Source organism: Pteropus alecto, unplaced genomic scaffold (assembly GCF_000325575.1).
Source record: "Pteropus alecto unplaced genomic scaffold, ASM32557v1 scaffold92, whole genome shotgun sequence".
Taxonomy (NCBI): domain Eukaryota; kingdom Metazoa; phylum Chordata; class Mammalia; order Chiroptera; family Pteropodidae; genus Pteropus; species Pteropus alecto.
Genome location: NW_006432447.1, coordinates 2,848,881 through 2,860,027, shown reverse-complemented (window position 1 = coordinate 2,860,027; position 11,147 = coordinate 2,848,881). Strand labels below are relative to the sequence as shown.

General features: G+C 45.8%; 1 long non-coding RNA gene and 1 other non-coding gene across 2 annotated transcripts; one reads left to right on the top strand and one right to left on the bottom strand.

Moving 5' to 3' along the window:
* Positions 1–1,014: 1,014 nt before the first annotated feature.
* Positions 1,015–7,526, top strand: LOC107195346. Its single transcript, XR_003044925.1, has 3 exons — positions 1,015–1,708; positions 3,968–4,853; positions 5,698–7,526. It is a non-coding gene; the product is annotated as an uncharacterized LOC107195346 (long non-coding RNA).
* On the bottom strand, positions 5,531–5,649 carry LOC112476068. The gene has a single exon (XR_003044953.1). It is a non-coding gene; the product is annotated as a 5S ribosomal RNA (ribosomal RNA).
* Positions 7,527–11,147: the final 3,621 nt, after the last annotated feature.

The following is an 11,147-nucleotide window of genomic DNA, read 5'->3' as shown; positions in this document are numbered from 1 at the left end:
ATATATATATATATATATAGTTATACTTTTCCTTATATGAATGGTAGCATACTGTATCTTTTTTTTTCTATTTAATAAAACATGCTAGAGATTACTCACAGCAATACAGGAAGGCATCTTCCCTCCCTTTATGGCAGCATAGTGCTCCATTGTGTGGATGGGCCATGGCTTACTGAACTATACCCCTCCTGATGGACACATGGGTTGTTTCCAGTCTTTCAATGTAACAAATGGTGCTGCAATGAGCAAGTTAAGTCTTTTTATATTTTTTTGAGTGCATTTTATGGATAGATTCCTAGAGATGAGATTGCCGTGTCAAAGGGCAAATACTTGACATACTTTTGCCCAATTTTCCTTCCTAGGATTGTACCATTTCGCCTTCCCAGAAGCAATGCATGAAAGTGTCTGTCTTCTCACTAACAGATTATGTTGTCAAACTCTTGGATTTCTGCTAGGTGAAAAAGGATATCTCAGGGTAGTTTGCATTTGCATTTGGGGAGGGTTTTGGTACCAAGAAGCTGAGCAGTCGTTTTTCTTATTTAGCCAGAATTATAAAAACTCCGATAGATCTCCTCTATATCTGAATAACCATCGGAATGGGGTGGAAGTGCTGAGCACAGATATGACTTAAGGGTGTGTTTTATTAAATCGTGTTTATAAACTCCGTCTGCGGTCCTTAATCCTGCATGTTACCTCATGTGAATGAATACTCAATGTACCAATGTTAGGCTCAGGGCTCCAAGGAGAGCAGGGTCCCCCAGGGTCTGGGAAGATGGGAGGTACCCCCTGGGCAGCCATAACTGTCTACCTTCTTAGGAGGCCTTCCTATCGTGTCATGCCAGGGCCCAGTTTTGGGTACGAGGGTCATTTTTCAAATGCTTTCCTGCTACTCCAGCCACAGGGTGATGTGACTAACCAGAGGTGCTGCCGGATGGCTTGAGCACCTTTTTTTTTTCAAAAGGTGAGGCCTGGCAGGGATCTTGCCCAGTGAGGGTGTGGGCCAGGACACTCGACAAGACGTGGTTAGTCGTGGCGGTTTCATGAAGAGCAGAACACCCTTCACTTTATCTACCACGGCCTATTTTCCCAGTCTTACATCCTTCTGCAAAAATACATGGGTCCCAATTTTCCCAAATCGTGGCTCCATAGACATCTATTTGCAAGGACAATGCCTCTTGGACAACAAAGTCTGGGTCCTGTGGCATCTTGTGATTTCTAGGGGGCAGGCATAGATGTCAGGGTGGGGGGATTACCCATCAGCTGGTAGAAGCCCATGCACGATCCAAGGCTATGCCAGGGAGGTGATTGTGCTGGATATCTCTCGACCTGACAGCCCAATACAGGTGTGAAGACCTTATAGATCAGAGGGCTACCAACCCAGGTGACAGGATCAGGAGAATTTTGGTGGCGTTACAAACACCTCACAGAATGGTCCCCCAGGGCATTAGTCCAGCTGAGAGACAGCATCTTGTGTAGTGGCACAGCTGCTAGGAAATCAGAAGTCGGTCTTTATGTTTCAGTCTGATTTCAGTCTTTCAATGGCCACTTTATCCTACAGAAGATACAGCAGATGGAAGACTGGAGATGTCATGATGCCCTGCCATGTCATGACCGTGATGTGGGAATGGTTTTTGGTCAGAAGCAGTTACTAAAGGAATCTTCAAGTGAGATGCCATTACCAACTACGTTATACCAGAGTCACTAAAAGGTGGGAAGGTCAATATAATTTATCTGCCTACTGGTGGCCAGTCGGCACACCTTCCTTGGGGCGTGCCCACAAAAGTACTAAAGTGGGAGGTGGGGGCAGGTTATCTGAGGGGCAGGGCAGCACAAGCAGCCTTTGCCAAGTTTTAGATAGAAGACGAGTGTAAGCGGATTCTGACCCACATGGCGTTGGCTTTGTTTTCAGTAGGCCCGTTGGGCCAGTGCAGTGGCTGGGTAGAGGTAGCCAATGTATGTATGTATTTATTTTTCTTATCACTTCTCTTGAGCAGTCTTTCTCAAGTACTTGGTGTTTGGGCCTTGGGGATTTGAGACTTAACAGAAGATTTATCTTTTTTTTGTGAAGATTTATCAATTTTGTGTTTACACTTTGAAAAGACTCTTTAAAAAATATTTTTGGCTAGTAATAGTCAATTTGGAAAAGTATGAACCACATGTATTCATAACTTTCTCCACTTTCTCGCCTTTTAAGGAAGATTGTGGTTTTGCGTACTATCCCCTGGGCTGTCTTACGGAGCCGGTCAGAGGTGCTGGGTGGAGGGAGGATTGGAGATGGCCCTGAAAGGCTGACCTTGTGGACAGAGAAAGAGCAGGCAGGCGGCTGCCCTTGGGAGCGGGGTGGAGATTGGAAGAGGGTGAGGGCTGGAGTGGTGGGGTTAGGAGACAAGAATCCTTGCACGGATTTAAGCTCTTCAAAAGTAATTGTTATGAGCACATATGGGCTTTGTGCTGATTATAAAACCCTGGGTAAGATATGACTCCATGGGGTCTTCATTTTCAGAAGAGAATGTGGTTTAGAGAGGTTTCGTGACTTGCTTGAGGTCCCATGGGTGGAGTGGTGGGGCTGGGGACTGAATTTGTGCCTGGCTCTGTCTGACCTTAAAGCTCAAGGTTTTAACCACCAGTTGTCTCCTGAATGAGGCAAAGATCTACGGGGATCTTGGCAAGCTGGATCTGATAAATAAGCCCACAGGAGAAAATCCCAGAGAGGAAATAAGTCTCCTAAGTCCTCATCAATATGGAAGCAGAACTCGAATCCCCATATGAAATGAAAGCACAGGGCATATATTCTAAGTAGAAAAATCTATAAACAGTTAAAGATTAATGTACCTTCGTGAGGCTCCAGCCAGATTTAAAAAAGAACAAATCTTACCAGAGCAATGTTTTTGCACTCCTGGGGAGGAACTATACAATGAAGAGATGAGAGAGAAGCAGCTGGTCAAACACACATTGATTTCCAGGAAGCACGTGGCTGAGTCCTTTGAGGGCTTCCCAGAGACCCGCGAGTGAATACAGATCAGGGCTCCTGCTGTCCCATGAGGAGGGAGAGGCGGCCTCGGAGGGGAGGATTGCAGGGGTAGATCGGGCCAAGATCCCCTGTTCAGTTCAGGGCTGGTCTCAGGCCTCAGTTTATGTCCTGTCTCTTTAGAAGCAGTGAAAAGTAAATTCACTTTTTAGGCAGCTCATGGAGTATTTGTGTTTCCAAAAAGGGAGGAAATAGGCCAGGATCTCATTGATTCGGGGACAGAGGACGCATTCCAAATAACATTATGATAATCTTTGTAAACACCCTTCTCATTGTTGACCTTTTCCCCTGCTCCGCCCTGCTTGCTGCCTCTGGATTGATGGAGTCCAGTGGAATGATCAGAGCTGGGTTTTAGAGTCAGATTGATTTTGAATCCTAGGCCTGCCATTTCCCAGCTGTGTGATCTTGGGCGAGTCACTTAATGTCTCTGAGCCATCACTCCATAGGGTGGTTTTGGGGAGTTTGGCACACACATCCTCAATAAATTCTAGTTTCCTGCCTATCTCCACTTAAAAGGATTTTATCTGCACTTAGGCTCCCAGGGCCCTTGCCAAGGCCCTTGCCTTTATTTTTCTTAGAAGAGTAGTAAGTGGATGTGGAGTGGCCCTAGACAAGATGTGACAGGGTCAGAATAGATGGTGATGAGCCTCAAGGAGCAGCAAAAAAGAGCAGCCTGATGAAGATGACGATAATGATCCCAGTCACTGTTTAAGTGTTCATGTGATGAACATTATCTAATTTAACTCTTGAACCACACTGTGGAGTAGGTATTCTTATCAGTCTTATATGGGTAAAAACAATGAAGTTTTGAGAGATTAAGTAATTAGCTCAAGGTCACACAGTTTTAACTTAAAAAAAAAGAAAAAAAACCCATGATTCTCCTCCAGTTCTATGTGAGTCTCAGATCCTGCGCCTTTTTCTGTTATTGCTTTTCTGCAGAGTCATGTCTTTGGGTTGCTTCCTTGGCTGGAGATCAGAGTTGGTCTGGAAATCTGCCTACCCCAACCGCCTGGAGTCCAGTCCAGTCTTTCCAGGTTAGGACATTTGAATGGATTTCTCTTCGTCGACTCTCTGATTTTTTCTGATTCAGAGAGACAGAGAACTCCCTTGCCAGCCTCAGTCATCTCCTACAAAGTGATGCCAACATGAGCCCTGAGATGGAAGGAGGGGCCGTCCCTGTGGACCAGAGTGGGGAAGGGTGACTTGCTGTAAAGCTCGGAGCTTGAGAGTGTCTGAGGAATGACATGTTCTGAGAGGCTGAGAAGAGAGGAGAGGGCATTTCGGGTTCGAGAAATGGCCAAAGTTGGGAGGCAGGAACCCATGGTTGGAGATCTCAAGCTGTCTGGAGGGGAGCGTTCATGGGTGCGCAATCAGAGAACAGACCAGAGCAAAAGAGAGTGGCTGGACTCAGATGCGCCAATGCTGCCTGAGAAGAGACTTTCTCTTTGCGGTGATGGGAGGAGGTTGAATGTTTTTGACACCAGAGTGACAGCATCACACAATATAAAGATACTCTAGGAAGATCTGTCTTGGAAGGGGGTGAAGGACAGATGTACTCCATCCTCCGAAAGCTATACAGAAATTCAGTCAAGCTGCTTGCCACCTTAGGACACACATCCATCTACATGTCTTCTTCCTTCCAGATGATCCTTGCAGTTTGAAGACCTGACCCCTGGCATCTTTATTGCTCAGTTGTCCTGACCCCTTTCCTGTTCCCTGACCCTAGCGCTGGAGGATTGCTGGGTGTACACTGGATGCAGCAGCTGTCCTGAAGCCTGGGAGCAACCTGAGGGCGGCGCCTTGGCTTCCCTGCCTCTATCAGCAGGTGCTCAGTGGTTGTCAGCCACCACTATAATGGGAGAGGACACCGTGAGCCCAATGACATTTGTGAGAGCTAAGGGAATTTTCTAAGATCAAGTCCACGGGTGGTCCAGTGTTAATACAGATGTGACTGTCTGGGCTTGGCCCGGCTATTCCGGGCAAGTATATTGCTCATCATGGCCACCATCACCATTGTCTACTACTGCCCTGCAGACTCTCCAGCTAGATGGTGGTCTTGTCTCACTCATTCACTCACTGAGTGTTTGAGTTAGTTTTCCTTCCTTTCTTCTTTCTTCCCTGCCACCTTATTCCTCTTCCTCCTTCTTCTTTCTCTCTCCCCTTTCTTCCTCCCTTCTCCTCCCCAGCACTCTCCCTCTGTCTGTCTCCCTCTCTCTCAGTTGTAAGCAACATCAGAGGAAAATTCTGGAGAACTTAAAATAAGAAAATTTACTGGAAGGATTACCAGGGACTCACAGAATTTGGGGGAGAAAAGGAAATAAGAAAAACAAGTGGGACCTCATACTGGGAACTGGTTAGGACACGGCCGCCACACAACAAGCAGTATCCATTTTTAAAATTATTTTATTTATTTTTTTTATTTTAGGTGAGGCCACCCTTGGTTGACCTCACAGATTGCAAGGACCTTGTCAGCTTATACTCCCTTATTTTTTTTATTTTTTACGCCTACAGCACCTGGTCTTCCTAGGTGGTCTCCCATCCAAGTACTAACCAGGCCCAACCCTGCTTAGCTTCTGAGACCAAACGGGATCAGGCTTGTTCAGGGTAGCATGGCCGTAGACTGACAATAGCCATTTTTAATTGTCATTGCATTCTAAACTGAAATTTAGGGGCGTGAGTATCTGGGTATGCCTTACAAGATTGAATCCAGTGACGAAGAGACGTCCTCAAAAGGATCTCAGGTATGTTAGGAAGGGGGAAGGATGCCAGGCCATCCGGACGCTTACTCTGTGGGGCACTGAGTCGATTCCGACAGAGCCCCTCCCTGTCCTTATGGGGTGCATAGTCATGTTGGGAAGACAGCCACGGAAATGGGCAAGGTGCCTGGGGCTTGATGGAGGGACACGCTGGGCTGTAGGAGCACAGAGGAGAGGCTCTCCCCAGCTCTGATGGGAGGACAATGGGGCAGAGGTTAGGAAGGACTGGTCTCTAGATGACACCACCTCTTGGGATGAGAGGGAATTCCACGCCGCACAAACGTCCATTTGTACAGATTTTCTGTCCTTCTTCCAAAAAGCTGTTGAGTTTTGGCAAGTTAGGGCTCCCAGGGGTTGTGAGAATTGAGACAAGGCTCTGGAGCTGCTGTGGAGGACCGGGACCTAGCTCGACGCTCTGTGTTCTTGTGTTCGATGCAGCTTCTCAGGAAGACCCTGGCCCCGCCGCAGGATCAGGGTGAAGGTGACTGGCCCACCAGTCCAGTTGCAGTCCATTTACCCTGCCCTTTCCTATGGAAGCCGGGCTCCCCCAGACCCACATTCACTCCAAGCACATGCTACCTGTGGTCCCAGGAGGAACTCCCTCTAGTTCCTGCCCAACCCACCCTTGGCTCAGGTCCATCTGCCCACCGTGGACAGAGGAATAGAACCGAAGTGACTGACACTCAGGTGCCATCCCGCCCATCCTTCCCTTTCTCCCTCTAGGGGCACACTGCTTCTACCATTGCGCTGCCTCCTGCACAAAGCAGGAACAAGAGGGTATATACACACTGCTGGGGTACCTCGTGATTTTGTGGGCACGTACCTGAGCATTGAAAGTGCCTATCACGTCCTTCCTTCCTGTCCACCCCATCTTTACAGACATGTCGCTGTCACATTGACTAGGTGGACAAGTCCATCCAGGGGCATCTGTAATTGTGACATTGCGATGGGTTACGGTGGGAGGTTATGTGGGCACAGGTGTGGTGATGAGCAGTGGCTGAGGAGTGCAGAAACCAGGCTGGGAAGTGGGGGCACGGAGGGAGAAAGAGAGAGAGAGAGAGGAAGAGGAAGACAGGGAGGAGGAAGAGGAGAGGGAGGGAGGGGTTGGGGGCGGGCGCTTCAATTTCTTCTTTCCAGTTTCTTGTGAACCCTGTATTTATGTCCTATCCTTGGGTCCTTCCCATCGCTAACATCTTATGACACCGGTGCTCCCATCTCTCCTATTAGGTTTAGTTTGACGAGTTCCTGTTTACCCAAATGAAAAAGGAATCCTTTACTATTGTGCCCACCGGGAACGACGTTTGCCTACAGATTTCTGTGTCTCCCTGCGGCGAGTGAGTTCCTGAAATTCATCACAAATTATCTATTAAAATAATGAGACAGATATTGCTTTGGCTCGTATAAAAGATAATGAAGGCGACTTGCTGAAAGAGAATAAGGAAATGAGAATTTCAGCAGCTCTACGAGATTCTCCTTTAAAAAAATTATTTTTAACAAAAAATTCAATTTACTTAAAAATCTAGTGTCTACAATCTGGCGTGTAACATTGATTAGGATAAAAAGCACACATACCATTTGGCACATACCATTTGGCCCAGCACCATGACTCCTGGGAGTCTATCCCACAAGAGCAGCAGTTTGTAAGGGCTGATGTACAGGGATGTTTATTGTAGCATTGTTTGTAGCATCAAAAAATTAGGAAGAAAACTTCAGATAAGAACTTCCTAAACTGCTCCTCTATACTGTAGTCTACATATTATTAATGTATCTGTATAAAAAAGATTCTGTGTGTAAACATGCTTCAAAAACACTGATTTATATAAGGTTAAACAGGTATGTTTATCATGGGTTTCTCAGAGCTATTAAGATGTTTATTCATATATTATTTTAGGAAGTATTTATCGGGCCAAGAGTTGCGTTGGGGAAAAAGCAATGACGAAGACAAATCCTTACAATGCAAATTAAAACCACACTGACTGAGATATCATCTCACACCTGTCAGAATGGATATCATCCATAAATCAAAGAACAAGTGCTGGCAAGGATGTGAAGAAGAGGGAACTCTCATATATTGTTGGTGGGATTGAATATTAGTGCAACCACTATGGAAAACAGGATGCAAGTTTTTCAAAAAATTAAAAATAAGACTAACATATGACCTAGCAATCCCACTTCTGGATATTTATCCAAAACACTAATTCAAAGCCTATGTTCACTGCAGCATTACTAGTAAAAGCTACAGTATGGAAGCAACTTAAGTGTCCGTCTAAAGACAACGGATAAAGACGAGGTGGTACAAAGGAATATAACTCAGCCGTAAAAAGAACGAAATCTGATCATTTGCGATAACATGGATGGATCTAGTAGGTATTATGCTAAGTGAAATAAGTCAGACAGAGAAAGACAAATATGATGACCTCACTTACATGCGGACTCCGAAAAAACTAAACAAACAAACACAACAGAAACAAACTCATAGATTCAGAGAACGAACCCATGGTTGCCAGATGGGAACAGTGGGGTTTGGGTGAAAAAGGTGAAGGGATTCGGAAGTACAAATTGGTAGTTACAAAATAGTCATGAGGATGTAAAACAAGGCATGGAGAATATACCATAATATTGTAATAACTATATATGGAGTCAGGTGGGTACTAGACTAATTGGGGGGATCACTTCAGGAGTTATAGAAATGTCCGACCACCATACTGTACACCTGACACTAAGATAATATTGTATGCCAACTGTAATCGTAAAAAAGAAAAGACAAATGTTTTCTTTCGGGGAACTTTGAGTCACCACTGAATCAGTAATTTCAAGAGTGATGAAAATCTCTTACAAGAGAAGGGCAGGGAGCTAGGAGTACAGTGGACGAGTTGAACTGAATTGGAACTCAGACAGGCCTTCCTGGAAAAGTGACTGGAGGAGGGAAAACCGAAAAAATGGGAATCGGCCTAAGAAAGGGGAGAAGAGATAGAGCATGCCCGGAAAAGGGAACGGCATATGCAAAAGCACTGATGAGAAAGAGAAAGGGGGGTATGAGAAACTGAAAAAAGGCCCTGCGGCTGAAGCAGAGAGAGAAGAAGCTGGGAAACTAGGGACTCAGGGGGGCAGGGGATGAAGGGGCGGAGTAGACCGGGGAGGGGGTGGGGGTGGGGGGTAAGCAGGTCTTCACTCCAAAGGCGAGCCAAGGAAAGTGTTTTAAAAACACTTTTGTTGAGATATAATTTATATACCACAGAATTGACCTATTTTGAGCATAGTTTGATGAGCTTTTAGTAAATGTATATAGTTGTGCAACCATCAACACAATATAGTTTTAGAACATTGTTACCACCCCCAAAAGTACCCTGTGCCCACCCCGAGCCTCAGGCAACCACTGGTCTACTTTCTGCCTCTGGACCGCTTTTAACCACTCTAGTGATATCTTGTGGTTCTCTAAAGACTGATGGTACTGAGCATGGCTTCATGTGTTTCTTTGTGCTTCGTGTATCTTCTCCGGTGAAGTGTCTTGTTTCTGGTATTGCACATTTGGTGACTCATCTGAAGGAGTCACAGGACTCAGAGGCAGTTATTTCTACTTATGGCAATGAGTTATCACAGCAGCAGGACCCACAGCAGGACTAGCCAGGGGAAAAGACGTGTCAGGTGGAGTCTGGAGGAGTCCAGCTGAAGGCTTCCCAGGTTCTCCCCCCGGGGGTGGGGGCCTGTACAGAGCACGCATCTTCCTCCATCAGTGAAATGCAGCAACCTGATGCATTGATGCTGCCCACCGAAGCCTGCTTGAGACTCAAAACCCAGGGTTTTTTATCGTGGGTTGGTGATGGAGGCACTCTGCCTGCATGACCAGCCATGACTACTGAAATTCCAGACTCCTAGAAGGAGAACAGGTGTTCATTATAAATCACGCTGTTTGTACAAAGAGTCTAGGCAAGCTGGTGCAGCAGGATTCAGTGCCCCAGGCAGATAAAACAGCCTTATCAGTAAGAAGCATAGGCATAACTCCAAAAGCCAGTTCTCAGATGCCAGGCAAGGGCCACCCTACGAGCAGGCTTTTCTGAAGAGCAACGACAGTCCTGCTGCACGTGTCCAGTCAAATCTTTGGTGGATCATTTTCTAATTGGGTTTTAGTTTTCTTCTTCTTTTTTGAATCGTTAGGGTTTTATACATATTCCGGACACAAATCGTTTATTAGATATCCATTTTGCAGATGGGTTCTCCAACTCGTCTTCCGTTTTCTTAGTGGTGTCTCTTGGAAGGAGTTTGGACAGGGAAATAATATGACCAGATGTGCACACATACAAAACTGCTCTGGCTCCTATGTGGAGGATGGATGGCAGGGGCCAGGAGGGGCTGGGGAGGCCATTACAGTGGTCCCGGTAGGAGATGGTGGTGGCCTGGATTGGGAGGTGACAGGAGGAATGGAGAAAAGAGGCTGCACATGAGGGATGTACAGAAAGTATGGCTGCCGAGGCTTGCCCGCACTCACGGATTTCCAACAGAAGAAAGAAAGGCAGGACTACCCCAAACTTGTCCTCAGAACATAGTCTTACTGTTTTTCATAGTGAAACTCCCATGCATTTGTGGGATTTTAGTGTTTCGATAATTTGGGAAAGGTGGGACCAGATGAATTTTAGGGTCCTTTCTAGTTTTCATAGCCAGTGGTACCACGAACACGTCCTTTTGGGGTTATTTTAATAATTCTAATTATCCTGTGCTGTGTGCCTCGGTACGTTATTACAGGTTGTTTATTAGTCCCACATATATGTATCTACAATGCTGAGTTTCGGCCCAAGGAAATAACTGCATGACTGAAATTGAACACAGTCTATACACATGGAGGCCACTGCAAAAAGCGAAGGCAGAAACTCTGTTAGCATAGAAAGCACAAGGGTGGGGATAAGGAAATTCATATTCATGCATTAACCCAATTACCAAATGTACCTTGCAAATCCGGAGCGCTATCGGTTTAAAATGGGATTTCACATCATTCTGTCCCAAGTGACACAGCCGGCGTTATAAATAAAAAATTCTTTCCTCAGGCCGGGATACAGAGCTCCTTTCATTTGGGCAGTGAGTGTATGCTATCACAGGAGGACCTTTATTTAAGGCTGAAAATTTTATTTACTCAGGAGCCCAAACCACTGTTTTTCTATTCTTGCAAAATAAACAAAAACACCCTGGCAAACTAGATGCAAAGAAGGCCTGAGGGAATGGGAAGGAATGTGAAACAAGGTATGCGGGTTAGTCAGTGCAGTAAATCAGAACCACGGTGGTGATACATACTTTCTCCTCAGACAAAGGGAGGCTCCGTGAATCAGTGAGACAAAGTGAGACTACAGTAATACATATGGTTTTTGTGTGTG